The 18,220-nt window shown below is 37.1% G+C and overlaps 1 pseudogene; it reads right to left on the bottom strand.

Moving 5' to 3' along the window:
* LOC136306564 (protein SPO16 homolog pseudogene) overlaps positions 1–18,001 on the bottom strand; it is a 32,199-nt pseudogene extending 14,198 nt beyond the window's left edge.
* Positions 18,002–18,220: the final 219 nt, after the last annotated feature.

The following is an 18,220-nucleotide window of genomic DNA, read 5'->3' on the forward strand; positions in this document are numbered from 1 at the left end:
GAAGAAATCACTACCAAACTACTTCGGTTTAAAGTTAAGGTGCCATGATGCATAATGCATAGGTGATGTATAAGATTTCTGCACATTTTAATTGCCAAATTTAAACTGAATAAACTACATTAATGAAAACCCAAGAAGTGGCAGTAACCCTTGGCTTAATCCATATTTAACAAGTATTGACAGGCTCTTCTTTATTAGGAAAGCAATAATCACACACCATCTGCTGCCAGCTAGATGGAACTAATTCAATTGTTAAATTACAAATGCAAAGGACTGAGTTATAAATATGTTTGATTCAATGGACCCTGAGCATATCTCCTTTGGTAGTGCCTGCTGCAACCAGCTCTCAATCATTCAAGGGGGGATAACTCAGTTCCTTTCCTTCTTTCTCCCTCATGCTCTGCAGTTCAGTGTATGAGCACTCTTGCCAGAGGACAAGCAGGATAAGTGGTGAATACGCATATGTCCCTGCCAGGCTTATGATTCCACATTAAAAACAGTAACATCACACATTCTTTTGCCTGTTTTAAAAAAAAAATGACCAAAACAATATACAATAATAAACCCCTTAATATGCTAAATACTGTATAAAACAGTATTTTCCATTGTACATATAGTTTTTACATTAATGAATTTCTAGAGTAAAAAAGCTACTTAGTAGATGAAATTGCTCTTATTCACTGCTCTTAACTTACTGAATTTTCTGACTCCATTTGTGAGACTTATTGAACCAATTTATAAAATATTTAAGAATGCTAGTTAACCATAGCAGTCACCTTGATTCCTAAACTAACTAATAAAGATAAAAGACCCAAAGCTATAAATGCAAAAGTACAGAGATTATGAAAGAAATTTATTGGTCAAATAAGTTTAAAATATGATTTTTATGGTTATTGGTTTATAGTTTGCATTGGAGGCTGGGCAACATCAGGTATATGTGGATCTGTGAAATTGCAGATTACCTTCCTGCTTGGGAAGGGCCATTGTTATGCTAATGTTTTGCAGAGAGAAGAAGAGAGAAGCCAGTTTTGCAGAGAGTAATAAGCCATATTGGCAGATGGGGAGGAGAGGGACTTTTGTGAGCTCTGCTGAGACTGGTGAGGTCTTTGATTCTCAGAGGAACTGGAGAAGATTCTCCTGGTTGTGGAAACGGAGAATGTGTCAGTAGCTTTGTGAGCTGAGTGAAAGGAAAGTGTGTTTTGCCTGTGTGTTTGCTCATCAGTTGGTACGAGACTTGAATAAAGGAATGGCCCACCATTTTTTGGCTCTACTGTTTCTTTACCGTCTGTCCAAATCTAATGGGAACTTGCATGTGAATGGCCACAACGGCCGTGACTACTGGCCATACAAAATTTAATAGCAGAAATGAGGTTTCAACAAAGGTTTGCATGCTGGAGAGTAGACGGAGAGACTGTGAATGACTTTAGCAGAGAGGAGGAGGATAAAAATTAGTGTCTCATGGAAATCCTGATGATTTCAACATCGGAGGCACTGATGCCTTGGAAAACAAAGTTAAGTTAGTGTTGCAGGAGAGCAAAAACTCGGAGGATTGACACTCAGATAACTTATAAGAAAAAGAATTTATTAAGCTGGCAGAGCACACGGGGCTATAGCTACAAAGACATATGCTCCCTGAAATTAGATTTCTTACATCTTATAGACCTTTTACAGAACATAAGTTCACATTCATGGGTCTCCTGATTCCTTTGCTGTCAATCACACAATTTCAGGATGGAGGGGGGGCTTATAGGATGCCAGAGGATAATCATTTGTAAATCTCCTATTAAGGAAAAAAAGGGGGAAGAGGAAAGGGCTACTCAAATATCCCTTCCCCTCCTATATTTGTAGCTGTTTTACCTTCTTTCACCCAGTTGTATAGAAGGTAGGGGGTGCAAGTCTCCTTCCTCCTTCTATTCAAAACTTTCTAACTATGAAAACCTCTTCATTTATAACAGCCCTTCTTTTTTTTTTTTTTTAAATAAATTTTTATTAATGGTAATGGGATGACATTAATAAATCAGGGTACATATATTCAAAGAAGACATGTCTAGGTTATTTTGTCATTAAATTATGTTGCGTACCCCTCGCCCAAAGTCAGATTGTCCTCCGACACCCTCTATCTAGTTCTCTGTGCCCCTCCCCCTAACTCTCTCCCTCCCTCCCTCCCATGTCCTCCCTCCCCCCACCCCTGGTAACCACCACACTCTTGTCCATGTCTCTTAGTCTCATTTTTATGTTCCACCAATGTATGGAATCATGTAGTTCTTGTTTTTTTCTGATTTACTTATTTCACTCCTTATAATGTTATCAAGATCCCACCATTTTGCTGTAAATGATCTGATGTCATCATTTCTTATGGCTGAGTAGTATTCCATAGTGTATATGTGCCACATCTTCTTTATCCAGTCTTCTATTGAAGGGCTTTTTGGTTGTTTCCATGTCTTGGCCACTGTGAACAGTGCTGCAATGAACATGGGGCTACATGTGTCTTCACGTATCAATGTTTCTGAAATTTTGGGGTATATACCCAGTAGAGGGATTGCTGGGTCATAAGGTAGTTCTATTTGCAGTTTTTTGAGGAACCACCATACTTTCCTCCATAATGGTTGTACTGCTTTACAGTCCCACCAACAGTGAATGAGGGTTCCTTTTTCTCCACAGCCTCTCCAACATTTGCTATTACCCATCTTGTTGATAATAGCTAATCTAACAGGGGTGAGGTGGTATCTCATTGTAGTTTTGATTTTCATTTCTCTAATAACTAATGAAGCTGAGCATCTTTTCATATATCTGTTGGCCATTTGTATCTCTTCCTGGGAGAAGTGTTTGTTCATGTCCTCTTCCCATTTTTTTATTGCATTGTTTGTTTGTTGTTGAGTTTTATGAGTTCTTTGTAAATTTTGGATATTAGGCCCTTATCTGAGCTGTTGTTTGAAAATATCATTTCTCATTTAGTTGGCTGTCTGTTTATTTTGATATCAGTTTCTCTTGCTGAGCAAAAACTTTTTATTCTGATGTAGTCCCATTCATTTATCTTTGCCTTCACTTCTCTTGCCATTGGAGTCAAGTTCATAAAATGTTCTTTAAAACCCAGGTCCATGATTTTAGTACCTATGTCTTCTTCTATGTACTTTATTGTTTCAGGTCTTATATTTAGGTCTTTGATCCATTTTGAATTAATTTTAGTACACGGGGACAGGCTGTAGTCGAGTTTCATTCTTTTGCATGTGGCTTTCCAGTTTTCCCAACACCATTTGTTGAAGAGGCTTTCTTTTCTCCATTGTGTGTTGTTGGCCCCTTTATCAAAGATTATTTGACCATATATATGTGGTTTTATTTCTGGGCTTTCTATTCTGTTCCATTGGTCTGAGTGTCTATTTTTCTGCCAATACCATGCTGTTTTGATTATCGTGGCCCTATAATATAGTTTAAAGTCAGGTATTGTAATGCCCCCAGCTTCATTCTTTTTCCTTAGGATTGTTTTGGCTATTCGGGGTTTTTTATAGTTCCATATAAATCTGATGATTTTTTGTTCCATTTCTTTAAAAAATCTCATAGGGATTTTGATGGGAATTGCATTAAATTTGTATATTGCTTTGGGTAATATGGCCATTTTGATTATATTTATTCTTCCTATCCAAGAACAAGGAATATTTTTCCATCTCATTGTATCTTTTTCGATTTCCCTTAACAATGCTTTGTAATTTTCATTATATAGGTCCTTTACATTTTTTGTTATGTTTATTCCTAGGTATTTTATTTTTTTTTGTTGCAATCATGAAGGGGATTATTTTTTTGAGTTCGTTTTCTAATATTTCATTGTTGGCATATAGAAAGGCTATGGACTTTTGTATGTTAATTTTGTATCCTGCGACCTTACTGTATTGGTTTATTGTTTCTAATAATCTTTTTGTGGAGTCCTTCGGGTTTTCAATGTATAGGATCATATCATCAGCAAAAAGTGATACCTGTACTTCTTCTTTTCCGATATGGATGCCTTTTATTTCTTTGCCTTGTCTGATTGCTCTGGCCAGAACTTCTAGCACCACGTTAAATAAGAGTGGAGAGAGTGGACAACCCTGTCTTGTTCCTGATTTAAGGTAGAAAGTCCTCAGTTTTATGCCGTTTAATAGGATGTTGGCTGATGGTTTATCATATATGGCTTTTATCATGTTGAGATATTTTCCTTCTATACCCATTTTGTTGAGAGTCTTAAACATAAAATTGTGTTGTATTTTATCAAAAGCCTTTTCTGCATCTATTGATAAGATCATGTGGTTTTTGTTCTTTGTTTTGTTGATATGGTGTATTACGTTAACCGTTTTGCGTATGTTGAACCATCCTTGAGATTCTGGGATGAATCCCACTTGATCATGATGTATTATTTTTTTAATATGTTGTTGTATTCGGTTTGCCAGTATTTTGTTTAGTATTTTAGCATCTGTATTCATTAGAGATATTGGTTTGTAGTTTTCTTTCTTTGTGCCATCCTTGCCAGATTTTGGTATGAGGGTTATGTTGGCCTCATAAAATGTGTTTGGAAGTATTGCTTCTTCTTCAATTTTTTGGAAGACTTTGAGTAGAATAGGAACCAAGTCTTCTTTGAATGTTTGATAGAATTCACTAGTATAACCGTCTGGGCCTGGACTTTTATTTTTGGGGAGGTTTTTAATAGTTTTTTCTATTTCCTCCCTACTGATTGGTCTGTTTAGGTTTTCTGCTTCTTCATGACTCAGTCTAGGAAGGTTGTATTGTTCTAGGAATTTATCCATTTCTTCTAGATTGTTGTATTTGGTGGCATATAATTTTTCATAGTATTCTACAATAATTCTTTGTATATCTATGATGTCTGTGGTGATCTCTCCTCTTTCATTTTGGATTTTATTTATTTGAGTCCTGTGCCTTTTTTCCTTGGTGAGTCTTGCCAAGGGTTTGTCAATTTTGTTGATCTTTTCAAAGAACCAGCTCCTTGTTTTATTGATTTTTTTCTATAGTTTTTCTGTTCTCTATTTATTTCTGCTCTGATTTTTATTATCTCCTTTCTTCGGCTGGTTTTGGGTTGTCTTTGTTCTTCTTTTTCTAGTTCCTTAAGGTGGGAAGTTAAGTGGTTTACTTCGGCTCTCTCTTGTTTGTTCATATAGGCCTGAAGTGATATGAACTTTCCTCTTATTACTGCTTTTGCTGCATCCCAGAGATTCTGATATGTCGTATTTTCATTTTCATTTGTCTGTATATATCTTTTGATCTCTGCGCTTATTTCTTCTTTGACCCATTCATTTTTTAGAAGTATGTTGTTTAGTTTCCACATTTTTGTGGGTTTTTCCCCCTCTTTTTTGCAGTTGAATTCTAGTTTCAAGGCTTTATGATCAGAAAATATGCTTGGTACAATTTCAATTTTTCTAAATTTGCTGATATTGTCTTTGTGGCCCAACATATGGTCAATTCTTGAGAATGTTCCATGTACACTAGAGAAAAATGTATACTCTGTCGCTTTGGGATGAAGTGTCCTGTAGATGTCTATCATATCCAGGTGTTCTAGTATTTCGTTTAAGGCCACTATATCTTTATTGATTCTCTGTTTGGATGACCGATCTAGAGCCGTCAGTGGTGTATTGAGGTCTCCAAGTATGATTGTATTTTTGTTAGTTTTTGTTTTAAGGTCAATAAGTAGCTGTCTTATATATTTTGGTGCTCCTTGGTTTGGTGCATATATATTAAGGATTGTTATGTCTTCTTGATTCAGTGTCCCCTTAATCATTATGAAATGACCATTTTTGTCTCTGAGTACTTTTTCTGTCTTGTAGTCAGCATCATTAGATATGAGTATTGCTACACCTGCTTTTTTTTGGGTGTTGTTTGCTTGGAGTATTGTTTTCCAGCCTTTCACTTTGAATTTGTTTTTATCCTTGTTGCTTAGATGTGTTTCTTGTAGGCAGCATATAGTTGGATTTTCTTTTTTAATCCATTCTGCTACTCTGTGTCTTTTTATTGGTAAGTTTAATCCATTTACATTCAGTGTAATTATTGACACTTGTGGGTTCCCTACTGCCATTTTATAAATTGCTTTCTGTTAGTTTTGGATCTAGTTTGATTCTTCTCTTTTGTTTTTCTATCATTTGTTTTTGTGTTCCATACTTCTTTCCTCTGTTGCTACCTTTTTTAAGTCAAGTGTTTTTGTTGTGGTTTTTTCAAGGGTGGTTACCATTAAGTAATGAAAAGGGTACCTACCATATTCATTGTAGTACCCTAGCTTATAAGTATTTCTGCACTTCATCGTCCTTTGCTACTGTTAATCTCCATCCTCTCCCCCCTTTTTTTCCTTTGTTGTCACAGTTTAAGTTTGGTTTTATTGTGTTCCTGGTGGAGCTGTTACTTGTGGTGTTGTTTTCTTTAGTTCTTTGAATCTGGTTGGAAAACCCCCTTTAGTATTTCCTGGAGTGGGGGCTTTCTGTTGATAAATTCTCTCATCTTTTTTGTATTTGTGAATGTTTTTATATCTCCTTCATACTTGAAGGATAGCTTTGATGGGTATAGTATTCTTGGCTGAAAGTTCCTCTCTTTCAGGGCTTTAAATATTGGGGTCCACTCTCTTCTAGCTTGTAGAGTTTCTGCTGAGAAATCTGATGATAATCTAATAGGCCTTCCTTTATATGTTGTACTCTTCTTTTCCCTGGCTGCCTTGAGAATTTTTTCTTTGTCATTGGTTTGTGTCATCTTTATTATGATGTGCCTTGGAGTGGGTTTGTTGGGGTTAAGAAAACTCGGTGTTCTGTTTGCTTCTTGAATTTGAGGCTTTAGTTCTTTCCACAGGCTTGGGAAGTTCTCGTCTATTATTTGTTTGAGTATATTCTCCATTCCATTTTCTTTCTCTTCTCCTTCTGATATACCTATTATTCTTATGTTATTCTTTCTGATGGAGTCAGACAATTCCTGTAGGGCTTTCTCATTTTTTATTATTTTTGAGTCTCTTTCTTCTTCTCTCTGTTGTGCCTCAAGTTGTTTGTCTTCTATTTCACTAATCCTATCCTCAATCTGGGCTGTATAACAGCCCTTCTTAAGCAGGAATATGTCAGCCATTTTGAGCTTTTGTAAATTACACAAGTACAAAATTATATTTACAAATTCTCTCTGAACACTTGGCCTGAATTATAAAATATTCTTGAAGCCTCTTATTTGAAGGAGGGGTCTCCTTCCTCAACAGAAATAAAAATTAAGATTTTGTTAAAGTCCAGTACACAAATCTGAGACTTTCAGATCTGTCTGTAACCTAGCATGGGTAGGTCCTTGTCCTTCCCTTTCTCCCCCATTTCTTATTATATAGAAAATTAAAGATAGGCCTCTATATGATAGAAGACCAAAGATTGTCCTCTACAGAATCCTATATTCTCCAATTAGTTTTTTTTTGTATTATTATTTTTGAGTGCACAACAGAGAATGAGATATTCTCCATTTGTTTATCCAGACCACCCTGCTTCTCACTCCATTTTGTTTTGTGACCCAGGAGGCCAAGCTTCGGAGACTGCATCACCCAAGCACTCAATTCCTGCCACCCACGTGGATTAGGTGAATGGGAGATGCCAGACAGAACAAGCAAAATATACCAGAAAGGAGATCCAAGCTAAAAACAGACAAATATGAGAAAATCTAAGAACTGACTCAGTCCATTCAACATCACAGTAATGAAGATTTTAGAGAGAGCAGAGAATACAAAAGAAGTAAATTATTAAGAAAATAATTTAAGAACTCAGGGAGTCTGGATGAGAATACATAAGAATTATTTGTATTATTATTATAACATTTTTGGAATTTTAATATTATTCCAAAATGAAAAGTTTTCATATATATGTGTATAGCATATATAAAATTATATCTGGCCATATATATCTGAGTAAGAGAAGCATTTTATATCCAAAAGATTACAATGGCCCTGCACTTCTCAAACAGCAACAATGGGGATGTAAAAGCAATAAATCAATAGGGTCAAAATTCTAAAGGAAAATTACTTTCAACCTAGAATTGTAAACCCAGTGAAACTGTAAATCAACTTTTAAGTTTACCAAGAAAACGATACTTCAAAACAGGTAAGTGCCAAACATTTATCATTGTTCTTTTCCTTAGAAACCTCCAATCAAATGTGTTATAGAATAACAAGGAAGAAAACCAAGCGAGGAAGACATGGGATTCAAGACATAGTCTTTCTAACACTGGGGGCTAGACTATGTGAGGTCCCAGGATGAAAGCTGTGCAGCTCACTTCAAGGGCAGTCTATCCAGGCAGGTGCGGGGCAGAGGGTTACAGCAGGAGGCTTCTAGGGAAACAGAAAGTGTGGGTTAATTGATGTGTTTGAATATTTGGAAAATTATTGGTCTATTGAGTATTTGGTAGAAAATCAAAATGAGTAAAGAAAATACTAAGCAAAATTTTATTTAAAAAAACAAAGCTTCTGTTAATTCCAGGAAAAAAGAAAAAAGAGGTTGTGCCAGAAAGAAAATCATCAACAGTAGTCACATAATAACGATAATGCAAGCACTGATTATTGGTGTAAATAAAAACTGGAATATAACTACACCAGGATGATAGTGGTGGTGGCCAATGAGTGAAGTGGTCTAAGAGAAGCACATTATCAGTCACCATAACAGGAAGGCATCAAAGTCTAAAACCAACAATCAAGAAATAACATTTGCACATTGTTTAACAATATAGATGTAAATGTTAAAAGAAACAGCAAGACTTTGTAGAAAGTTATTGCCTTTGTAGAAAGAGATTAAAGGCTGAGAAGGATTAGGATGGCAGACTCCTGCCATTTACGGCAAGCTTGGCATTTTAATATCAAGTGCATATATTATGTTGATAAACATAAAATTAATTAAAAATAAAAATACAATGATCAGGTACTCCTTATACGTCTTCTCATTTTTAGTTAAATCTATTTATATCTATATTATTTGTATATATTTATAAATAAATTTCATTATCTTCAAGGAGCTTTGTAAAATAAATAACTTCTGATAAAAATAATAATGTACCTTAAAATTACCTAGACCCATGTGCATACCTCCTTAGATTTTCCAGAATAGTCATAATTTCTAATGTTTTGTCCCACTACCCTGATAAATGTTTATGTGTGCCAGAAAATGTGGCCTCATTTTCTGGTTGAAAATTGTTCCTCTATGTTTTTAACCTATCACTAATGTAATTTAGACATATCAAAGAACTTAATGTAGTGCTATTATAAACCTTTTACAGGAGAACCAGAAAAAATCTATTGCTGATATCTTTAGTGTGATAAAGGTCACTGTCAGACAAAACAATCATCATGCTGTTTTAGTCTTGGCATTTAAAGAACTACACCCATTATTTTAGAAATATAGATCCATTTTGAAATCACCTACTCCAGTTTACTTAACCTTTATAGATAGCTAAATCATAGGTATGTTGCAAGTAAAGTGAAGAACTTTAAAAGAGAACAAATAAATGGTGGATGAGGAGACAAGGGGGAAAAAAAGAAATATGATGAAAAAGAGGCCACATACTAAACCTGCCAAGCTCAGAGAAGGTTTGCGTGGTATAGCCTTACAAACTCAGAGACAGAAAGTAACCACACAGGATGGTCTGAAATGAAAACTTTGTAACTAAAAGCAGTTCATGGCAAGTAGTCATTTGGCAGGGCAGTATATTTCCCAAACAAAGATTCAATCTTTACTTTAGCCTGTCTGTTGTCTTTTTATACCTAAGATAACATACCTGATAACATACATTTGGAATATCAAATTAATTTTCTTTTTCTCTGAACCCCTCGACACAACCACTGTACCAGAGCAAAGACCACAAATCCCCTTATTATTATCATATTTATTTGTTTACTGCTAACTACCCTATACCCATCTATGTAAAAGAATTATGTACCTATTTGTTTTACTTTTCGTCCAATGTCAGAGATTTCACTAAATTGCTTTCTCCTGCCTCCTTAATCTATCACCAATGGATTTCACGTAACTCCTTACGTCTTCCCCTTTGATTCTAATGTATATAATAAGTAGTGAAAGAGCCATTTTCTGGAGCATTTTCTCAATCTCTTGAAATTTTGCCTCCTGGCAATTGCCATCAGCTTGGCTCAAATAAACTCATAAAAAATCATACAGGTTTGGACGTCTTCCACAACAATCCTTCCATAGCCGTCAGTTCACAGAATTCTTTTAACCAAATGAAATAGATTATCTATATGTTATAGATGAGAAAATTAAGATATAGAAAGCTTTTACTATGCCAAGGATGATAGATCAATTTAATGAAATCATTATTGAGCTGCTGTGTTCAAGGTACAGTACCCCCACTAGGAATAAAATGGTCATTGTTTTCAAAGACCTTACAAAGTCAGGGAGAAAAGACAAGAAATCACTAATGGCTAAGTAAGATATTAGGAAAGCATTTTGGAGACACAGCTAACCCCTGATGTCCTGGAAAGCCAGCAGCTACACTGAAATCTACAAGACAAGTTGGAATTAGGCAAAATAGGTTAGTTTTCTTTCTAGTAATATTGTTTTACTCTTTTGTTGATTAGTATTTTAGAGGGTGCCCAATGTATACAATACACGGTTCCCATATAGTATGAACTGAATGTGTCCCCCCAAAATTCATCTGGTGAAACCCTAACTTACAATATAATGGTACTTAGAGGAGAGGCATTCATTAGGCCTAGATGAGATTATAACTGTGGTGTCCCATGTTGGGATTGATGTCTTTCTAAGAAGAGGAAGAGAGACCAGAGCTCTCTCTTTCCCCACCATGTTGAGGACACAGTGAAAAAGTTTCTCACAGGAACCAATCAGCTATCGTCTTGAGCCTGGACTTCCAGCCATAAGTTTCTCTCCTTGAAGCCACTCAGTCGATAGTGTTGATAGGGAGCCCAAAAGTTAGAAATTTGGCTTCAATTATAGTCGTTTTTTAGCTGTAATAAATAGGAGATATGTAAGGGTTAGGAAATAGTTAATGTGTTTGTTATTCTCTCTTAATGGCTCCCTGGCCTTTGAAATGCAGTGAAAAGTGGGAAAGTTTACTTGGGGCCTGATCTGAAGATTAGAAAAGTTTAAATCACAATAGTTGTTTGAAAAAGCTTAGTCACAGGATGTTCTGTGAAAAGTTAAGGCCTATAAATTAATTAGAAACTTAGTTTACACATCTTAAATCTTTTCTTTGTCTCCTATGAAAACAAGGAATCTTTTATGCAGACAATTCCCAGAGGCAGATGGTCTCAGAGGCATCAGGTCCTGGCTCTCTTGAAGATTTACCAAAAAGACCAGGGAGGACCATGCTAATTGGGCCTGTGTTGTCATCAGAAGAACTTGTGGGGAAGCCATGCCTGCCACCTGAACCCTCACCTCCTGCACATTGTCACATGACTAACTGCATGGACTTTTGCCTCTAACACCATTACTAACAGCCCTGGAAACCCTATAAAAACAGTCATCATCAGGGCACTGTTAATACAGTTTTTAGACCCTAGCCTTCTCAAGTTGCTGCAATTTGAATTAAAGACACTCTTATACCTACTTGGTCCCTGTCTCTCATAAACTGGCTGAAAGGGTGATGGGAAACATGAATCCTAGCATGTTCCAGTAACAGTATTTTGTTATGTTATTCCAAGCTGACAAATACATTATTTTTTTAAATAAAACCTAAGATCTATCTAGGAAGGCAAGAGAGAAACAAAATAAATTAATAAGTCAGAAACAGGTATAACTAGACAACATGACATGCATTTATATCCAAATTGTTGAGTGACTGAACCTCTCAAAGACAGAGTTGTCACATCTCTAAATTAGTAACTACATATGCGTCTCAGATCGTTGTGAGGATTAAATGAGCTAATGAATGTGAAGTCCCTGTAAAGGACAGGATAAAGGATAACCGTTACTATTGTGATCATAAAAGATGCCATGAGGTAGTATCCTATAATTAATTAGTACAAAACACATACACTATTTTTTCTCTTCAGCACCTTTGCTCTTCCCTCCCTGTGAAACATATTCCCATCAACTCTTCCTAGGCCTAACCTCCTATTATCTTTTTTATATCCATTTAATTATGCCATCCTATGGCAACTTCCCTGAATTGCTATGAATCAAAGGAAACCTCTCCTTACCCCTCCTCATGGCAATTTTCAGCCCTGTATTCTCCAAGGAGTTGATACCATATGAGATTACTCATTTTAATTGCATACTTTTATTATGTATCTCCTCCTAATAGAATGCAAACTTTATAAACCAGAAGCATTTTCTTATCTAATAACCAAAACTATATCTGGCACACCATGACAGCCCAACAATCATTTTAAACAAGTGAATAAAAGGTGCTGGATTAAGAAAGTATAAACAAGCCCCATGTTTATTGCAGCATTGTTCACAGTGGCCAGGACATGGAAACAACCAAAAAGCCCGTCAATAGATGACTGGATAAAGAAGATGTGGCACATATACACTATGGAATACTACTCAGCCATAAGAAATGATGACATCAGAACATTTACAGCAAAATGGTGGGATCTTGATAACATGATACGAAGCGAAATAAGTAAATCAGAAAAAACCAGGAACTGCATTATTCCATACGTAGGTGGGACATAAAAGTGAAACTGAGAGACATTGATAAGGGTGTGGTGGTTACGGGGGGAGGGGGGAATGGGAGAGAGAAAGGGGGAGGGGGAGGGGAAAAAATAAAAATAAATTACAGTCTATCTACAAAGCAAAAAAAAAAAAAAAAAAAGAAAGTATAAACAAACCTGACCAGGCAGTGGCACAGTGGATAGAACATCAGATTGGGACGTGAAGGAGCCAGGTTTGAAACCCCAAGGTCAGCAGCTTCAGCACGGGCTCATCTGGTTTGAGCAAGGCTCACCAGTTTGAGCCCAAGGTCACTGGCTTGAGCAAAGGTTCACTTGGTCTGCTGTAGCCCCCCAGTCAAGGCACATATGAGAAAGCAATCAACGAACAACTATGGTGCTGCAAAGAAGAACTGATGCTTCTCATCTCTCTCCCTTCCAGTCTGTCTGTCCCTATCTGTCCCTCTCTCTGTCTCTGTCACACACACACACACACACACACACACAAAAGTATAAACAAGATATAGAAAATTTATTAGTTATATGGGGAAGATTGCATCTAAATAGAATTTTAATACTTATCTGTAGGATTTGCCTCAAAGAGCCTGTGTCCACAATTTCAGTCACTGACACAGTAAAGCATCAGATTTTATCTTTATATTGACACACAGTATATTAGTGTGTGACCTTTACACCTCACCCAGTAGTTCTCAATAAGGAACTATATCATTTCTTTAGGGCAGATTGTTTTGTTTTATTTTGTTTTGCTACAGGGTATATTTTTACAAATATATATAGCAAATAGTACCTGGAGAGTTTTGCTCACACAAAAGACCTGAGAGTGAGAGATGTTAGACGTCCTGAAATTCATTAGGAAACTCCTAACCATGAAGAATTTTCCTGTAGAAAACAGCAGTGGTGCTCCCCTCAGAAATACTGCAGAACTAAGTATCATAGCTTACTTGATTGTTATGACTGAGAACCTTGGAATTTGGGGTTTCTCTTTTGGAGCCACTGTACGTGCTTGCTGTCTGGCTCAAGAATCTCTTCCCTGTGCAAGCTGACAAGTTGATACTTAGCCAGGACACATTTTCTGAACTGCCTTTTCCAAGATTTCCTTAATTCCGATTAAGGTAAACCTCTTTGTGTTATCTCTCATACCTTTAAATCTATAACATTTTAGAAAATACCTGACAAGTTCATTTCCCCCAATCTGTGCTCTCTAAAAAAAATTGAACTAACATCATTATAAACATTAAACACATTTTAAAATGTTTTTGTTTAAATAAATATATAAAATCGGTATTAATACATATTAGTAAGATTTGGATAGATGCAATCAGCAGGAAGAAGCAATATAGTCAGGTATTTCTTTTGCTTAATACATATTTTCTTGAGTACCTAGATGCAGAGGCACTTGTTTAAAATATAGGTGACATAAGCATATATCTCAATAAGTTTGGTCTATATAAAAAATATATCATAGACTGGGTGGCCTAAATATCAGACATTTAGGAACTGGATCCTTGTAGTAATGGCATTTGGAGACTATTCTCCATTGGTCTCTTATGATTTTGTATGTCTTAGGAACAGAAGTGCAAACTGCCTTTATATTCCAGGCTATCTTTAAAGATGTTGATGGAATGCATATCTTGGAAGACAGAGTGTAAAGGGCAGGTTTGCTGATCGTTCAGTGTAAAATATGTCTCCCTCTAGAGAAAAATCTAGAAGACTTATTTGTGTTGCATTATAAAATATTCAGATTTCCTAAGTTTTTTGTTCCTCAAGTGTGACACAAAGTCTCTGACTATACAGAATTCTCCTGGGCTTTTCTGTGTTATTCTTATAGAACTTGTGGGGCAAGAACAACTAATAAAACATAAAGCTCATATTGCCTTTTATGGCATAAGCATTAAAATCCTTTGTCTCTCTGACTTAGGAGTCTTGTGTCTTTTGCCAGCACCCATGAAATTGTGAATTTCCAATGTACCAAGCAATTAAGATAACTTATTAGGTTTTTATTGTACTTGACATTACAAAATAGCAGTTACAGTGCACACTAGCATATAGCTTACACCTTGAAAAATATAATAAAATTGCATCAGAGGTGAGGAGAAAATAGAAAACTGTCCTCAGTAGCATTTGAATAAGATCTCAAAAATAAATATTTAAATGTATAAGGAATACATTTCCAACAGGAAGAAATGTCATGTGTAGAAGTACAGAATTGGGAAATATGATATAATTTCAGGAAGTGACAAATAATTATTTGGGATGGACTATAAAGTTGATGAAAATAAGGCTTAATATAAAGCCATTGCTTTCTGGCATGCAATATTTATTCCAGAAACTGAAAGTAAAGTATAAATGACATATTGCCTTCAGAGGCCACTGAATACATACAATTTGTCCTTTCTGCTTTTGGAAATATTCTAAGCTGCTCCAGGATAGAATCTAGCTGTATAATGGCACTCAGTTATCAACACTCATTTGGAAAACTGAAAGAGCCTCCTTGTTGGTTTCCTAACTTCTACATTTGTCCTACCCACTGTATCATATTCCTGTCTTCACAAATTAGGAAAAAATATTTTTAAATTGTAAATCAGATCCAATCACTCCTTATTTAACCTTCCAAAGACTTCCAATCATACTTGAAATAACATCTAAACTCCTACCAATCTAATTTTGGTTACCTCCTTCAGTCAGTCTAAAATTGCTGAAGGCTCAGTGTGGACAAGTCTAAGAATTAAAAATTCTAAGGAGACCCAAATATGAGGGGAAGACTTTCACTGATGTGAGTTTTATCTCCAGGAGCGCTACCAGGTTCTCATAGTGACAGTGAAAGAAAAATCCCTCTGGACTTCTGGTAGGGGTGGGGAATGTAACCATTTGAAATATACCAGAAAACTTTGTTCTTCTTAAAAGGGGCCAGCCCTCGAGAAAAACTATTTTATCAGAGCCTAATTTATTGAAATTTTATCAGAGCTGAACCAACCTGGGGGAGGGAAATACCTAACTCATCTTTGCTAGCCATTCTGTACCATCTAGGGAAAAAATAATGATAGATGATAGATAATAGATGATAGATAGATAGATAGATAAAGAAGCACTTATAATTTTTACAGCTTAAGGCACAGGCTTACTAAAAGACTGACACCAAATTATAGGAGTATGACATGCTTCCCCTTTCTCCTTCCTTACCACCACATTACTAACAGCTTCATTACTGATATTTTTTTTACCCAGTACATCATATTTGGCTATCAGAGGGAAATTAAAGGCATACTAAAAGGCGTGCGCGCATGCACACACACACACACACACACACACACAAAACAAACCAACACACACACACACACACAAAAAAAACACACACAGACAGCTTGAAGAGATTGAACAAGCATCAGAACCAGAATCAGATATGGCAGAAATATTAGAATTATTTTACTGAATTTAAAAACAACTGTGATTAATGTTTATGTAATCTAATGTAATGGAAAACTAAACAATATGCAAAAACGGATGGAAAATGCAAGCAGAGAGATGGAGATTCTAAGACTTAAAAAAAATACTAGAGATCAAAAACACTGTAACAGAAATCAAAAATGTCTTTCATAGGCTCATTAGTAGACTGAACATGACATATGAGGAAAGACTCTCTGAACTTAAGGATATGTTAAAAGAAACTACCCAAACTGAAAAAATAATAGCCAACAAATTCCCAAATTTGATGAGATGTTAATTTATATATTTGAGTTTACCCAGCCTCAGACAGAATAAACATCAAGTCAGACACATCATAATCAAACAGCTAAAGTAAAAAGAAAAGGGAAATTATTGAAGCAGCATGAGAACAATTATTTTAAAATTTATTGCTAACTTCTCATAATTAGCATCAGAGGCTAAACAATGGGACAAGATTAAGTGCTAGAGAAGAAAAAAATTGTAAACTCAGCATTGTATATCCAGTGAAAACTATTCTTCTAAAATAAAAGGCAAAACAGACATTTCAGATTATTAATAAAATGTAAACATTTAGCACCACAAATCTGCATCATTAGAAATGCTGGAGTAATGTTAGAGAAATGGCACCATGAGGGGTGCTCCCGATATCTCTCCCTGAAATTTCAACAAATTAAACAACTAGAGACAGAAAATCACAGGAGCGTCTGAAATTCACATACATCAAACAAAGGTAAGATTGGGCAAAAAGGTAGCTGAATATATAATCCACTCTGAAGGAAATAAGATGGAGAATGGAGTACTCCACTTTCCTCACTGACCTGAGGAAGGACTGCTTTCACTTGGAACTGAGAGGAAGGGAGGGCTAGGGGAGAGGGAAGAAGCTGGGCTAGGGCAAATGTTCCAAGCTGAGGAGAGAGTGCACCAGCAACTCAGCCTGAGATTGTGGACGCAAAGCTAGCGCAAGCAGCAGACCTCAGCAGATGTGGTCAAGAGGGTTGCCTACAGAGACTGACACCAAAGAGGCTTTGGGCTTTGTTCACGCCTGGTCTGTGATTGCAGGCAGTGTGCGAATGGTTCCACCTGGCGCGTCTGGTATGGGCACGTGCATTTGCAGATGAAGGGGCTGGGCCAGAGACTGTCAGCAGCAGACTTCTGCATGGGCTGTAGCCAGAGTTCCTGTGTAATCCTGGCTCCCTGACCAACAGTGTGGGAAGTGATCAAGAGCCGGGTTCCCTAGGTCTGGACCTGTCTGGGCAAGGCACCTCCACCAGCCTTATACAGGATAGAAAGCTGGGTTCCCTAGGCCTGGACCTGTCTGGGCAAGGCACCTCCACCAGCCTTATACAGGATAGAAAGCGTACAAGCAGTTTCCTGTAGGCTACCAAACGGCACAAGGGAGAAGCTTCTGGAGATCAGACCCGCGGAATGCTGAGGCAAACTAGACATACCCTGGAACCCTTAGAAAGGAGCCTAACCCACAGTCTGCCTGCTTACACTGGTGGCTCTTGTTGACAAAGCCTTCTTACCCAGAGCTGTGCTTTGAGTGGACCTGGAGAAGGGACTTGGCAGTTCTTAGGGTCTCTTGCTCTACAGGTAGTAGCTGGGGCAACTTCCTGCCAGCCAATGCAGGTTACAAAGCACATTCCTATAGAGAAGATCTCAGAGAACACTGTGGAAGTTGGTTGGGCTGGGCTGTAGGCTTCCCAATAACGGAGAAATCTGGGGAGAGAAGACCCATGAAGCACTGAGGCAAATTTAACTAGACATACCAGGGAACCTTAGAAAGGAGCCTGGGCAGAAGTCAGCTCACTGCCCTGCCTACTTTCGCTGGTGGCTCTGGTTGACAAAGCCTTACCCAGAACTGTGCTTTGAGCGGACCTGGAGGAGGGACTTGGCAGCTTTTAGGACTTCTTGTTCTGCAGGCAGTGGCTGGGGCATCTTCCCACCAGCTGATACAGGTTACAAACTGCAAGAAACCTGGGGAGAGTAGACCCTCAGAGCAGTGAGGCATACTAGACATGCCCAGAGGCTCACAGAAAAACACCTGAAAAGCAATCGGCTCCCAGCCCTGTCTGCTTACAGTGGTGGCTCTGGCTGGTAAAACCTTACCCAGAACTGTGCTTTGAATGGGGCTAGAGGGGGGATTTGGCAGCTCTT

Source organism: Saccopteryx bilineata, chromosome 5 (assembly GCF_036850765.1).
Source record: "Saccopteryx bilineata isolate mSacBil1 chromosome 5, mSacBil1_pri_phased_curated, whole genome shotgun sequence".
NCBI lineage: Eukaryota > Metazoa > Chordata > Mammalia > Chiroptera > Emballonuridae > Saccopteryx > Saccopteryx bilineata.